This window comes from Saccopteryx bilineata, chromosome 6, assembly GCF_036850765.1.
Source record: "Saccopteryx bilineata isolate mSacBil1 chromosome 6, mSacBil1_pri_phased_curated, whole genome shotgun sequence".
NCBI classification, from domain to species: domain Eukaryota; kingdom Metazoa; phylum Chordata; class Mammalia; order Chiroptera; family Emballonuridae; genus Saccopteryx; species Saccopteryx bilineata.
In genome coordinates, this window is record NC_089495.1 from 123,671,908 (window position 1) to 123,675,438 (window position 3,531).

Consider the following 3,531-nt stretch of genomic DNA (forward strand, 5'->3'; position numbering starts at 1 on the left):
GTCAAGGCACATATGAGAAAGCAATCAATGAACAACTAAGGCGTCGCAACAAAAAACTAATGATTGATTCTTCTCATCTCTCTCCGTTCCTGTCTGTCTGTCCCTATCTATCCCTCTCTCTCTGTCCCTGTAAAATAAATAAATAAATAAATGCATGTGGTCAATTAAAAAAAAACAAAAACAGGCCTGACCTATGGTGGCACAGTGGATAAAGTGTTGACCTGGAACAATGAGGCTGCCAGTTCAAAACCCTGGGCTTGCCTGGTCAAGGCACATATGGGAGTTGATGCTTCCTGCTCCTTCCCCCTTCTCTCTCTCCCTCAAAAGTGAATAAATATAAAAATAATCTGGCCTGACCTGTGGTGGCATAGTGGATAAAGCGTCAACCTGGAAACACTGAGGTTGCCGGTTCAAAACCCTGGCTTGCCTGGTCAAGGCACATATGGGAGCTGATGCTTCCTGCTCCTCCCCTTTCTCTCTCTCCCCCCCTAAAATGAATGAATGAATAAATAAATAAATAAAAATTAAAAAAAATAATCTGGAGATGTTTTCTCTGAACATATGTACCCTGATTTATCAATGTCACTGCATTAAAATGAATAAAAATAAAGTGAATAAATAAAATCTCAAAAAAAAACCCCATATATACTATGGAATACTACTCAGCCATAAGAAATGATGACATCAGATCATTTACAATAACATGGATGGACCTTGATAACATTATTTGGAGTGAAATAACTAAATCAGAAAAAACTAAGAACTATGATTCCATACATAGATGGGACATAAAAATGAGACTCAGAGATATGGACAAGAATGTGACGGTAACTGGGGGGGGGGGGGAGGAAGGAGAGGGAGGTGGTCGGGGGAGGGGAGGAGCACAAAGAAAACCAGATAGGTGACGGAAGACAATTTGACTTTGGGTGAGGGATATGCAACATAATCAAATATCAAAATAATCTGGAGATGTTTACTCTGAACATATGTACCCTGATTTATCAATGTCACCCCGTTAAAATAAAAATCTTAAAAAAAAAAACCCAAAAACCCAAACCTTCCAAATAAAACCACTTCCCCAAACTTGGCAGACCTGCATCGCGGACATTTTCCCAAAACAATTACTGACAAAGGGAATACATTTTTGCTAGGGTTTGGTGCAGACTAATCAAGCTTCATCCTTTCTGGCTGGGGAGGAGCTTGCCATCCCTGAAGCACCTGGCTGCCCAGGAGCAGTCTGTTCAGTTTGTGAGATGGAGGAATAGCTATGGGACTGTCACCTAACAGTGACTGTCACACAGATGTCACGAGTGTGTCTGTCCCCAATGTAAGCAACCAACTGCTTGGTGTGAACCTATGCTCTTTCATGTTCTTTTTAATAACATTAAAGATTCCTTTCCAGATTAAGAAATTAACCTCAATATGCCAAAGACTCTGCTTTCTACGACTGTGGGTTTCAGGTACCATGTCTTAAATCCTGTCAATGAAGGTAACTCAATGAGCTGACCACTGGAACACAGCAGGCCAGCTGACTAGAGTTCTCCTTTGCATTCAGAGCTGGGTGTCTGAGGACTCCTGCTCTGTGATCTACTTCTGCCGCTTACCCCTAAATTGTGTGGCTTTTCCCGTGTCAATAAATATAGATGTATATTAAGTGGAATAATTGCTGTGTAATAATAATTCCACGAGATGTAAAACTCAAATGTCCTAGACCTCACCAGCAACTGAATGCAAATGAGATCACAGCAACATTAACGCACTCGGTCTCAACAGCTCTGAGCCCTTTGATTGCTCATTCAGGAATTCTCTGAAGCCTCCCCCAGTTATTTCTGGCTGGCCTACGTAGTATACCTGACAGGTTCCTAGGCACATTGCATTTTGCTCTGGCCTCTTAGCCACTGCCCAGCAGCCTGTGATACCCCCATTGGCCGTGAGCCTGCTGTTCTCCCACTCAGTGCCCTGTCAGGTATGAAAGCTACACAGTGGATCCTTCTCGAGCTGTGAAGAATGGTCCTCACTGCACACTGGCAACCAATCTGGGACCCAAGACAGCCCTGCTGGAGCCCAGAGCCCTGCAGGTGCTCACTAATCAGCTCCAGCAGCCTCTTAACCTCACTTTTCCCGCCATAAAGGGACTCAAAACACAGAAAGAGCTGCCCACCATCCCCCCCACCCTCAGCCTCATTTCTGATTTCAACCTCAGTGGCAAACACACAAAAACCTCCTTCCCTCCCTTCTCCACTTCCCCCAAACTAAATCCCTTATATAGAAGGTCAATTTATACATATACAACCTCGTGGTAAAAAGGCAGACTTTGCAGGCTGAGGTCAAACCTTGACTTTATTCCCTTATCTGTAAAGTGGGATGGTGACAGTGTGTCATATGTAAGCGAACGTACAAAGCGGTCAATAATCAATGGCGCCTAGTAAGTGCTATGGCTACTAGCTACCACAGTGCTTTGCTTGCAGCGGGTTACATGCCTACTTCTGTAGTTTCACTGAGGCTTCGGCAAACCGCACGCTTAGATTCCCTCTTTAAGTCGGACATGCAAGGGGCTTAGTTTGCAGAAACAGAACCCACTCTTTCTCATCATATGATACAAAATGAGGTCTTCAAGAGTAAGATGGTCCAATGTCACAAGACAGAAGTTATTGCAGAGTTAATGCTTATTTGTGGCATACTCACCGTGAGCCAAAGCAGCAGAATATCAAGTAGGACCTGTGAGGAAATAAAAAAGAAAAATCATAATAATTAAAAGAGACTTCTGCCTTGAAATGCTCACAATCCAATTAAGGGAGTCAAACACAAACAAATGTGGTAACTTGAAAACGAGCATCTGCAACGTACTACTGTATACAGCACGACCCAGACTAAATGCCACGGAAGGCGTTGCTAAAGACCTGCCGAGAATGGGGAGAGAGGGAGGAATGCAGAAATTCAAACTCATTTCCAGATAGGTGTAAATTCTGGGTGTTGCTTTGCCCTGTGGTTGTTTCAAAAGTGAAGTCAGGTGGTTGCCTGAAAAATGACGTTTATAAGTACTAGGGGGTGTCACATGGCTCTCGATTCTTTTTCATAGTGTAATTATTGTTCACTCTCAGCATGAAAGTCACACACGGGCTTGCGGGGACCTGCCACGCGAGGCTGGCGCCAGGGTTGCGGGAATTTAGAGCGCCCCCCCCGCCCGCTCTCGGGGACCCTCTGCCGCCCAGCCTCGCGGCTCTCGCCCCAACTTTAAGAGCGGTTGAGGGAGACATCGAGCAACTCCCCGGAATCTCCCTCCCCTTCACTAAAGCAACCAACCACTGCTGATAATCCCTCCCCGCCCCAAACGAAATCCACAGAGCAATTTAGAAGAAATCCGGCCGAGCATCAGTTTCTTCATGGGTACCCCCCGTGAGGCCCCGCCCAACTTTATGCGCCGCCTCCCGCCTGCTGCTGCTACTTAGATTACATTTCCCATCAGACTTCTCTCAACATCGCGAGTGTTCCAGCGAGACTGCCGAGAAGACTTGCGCGCAGGCGCGGCCC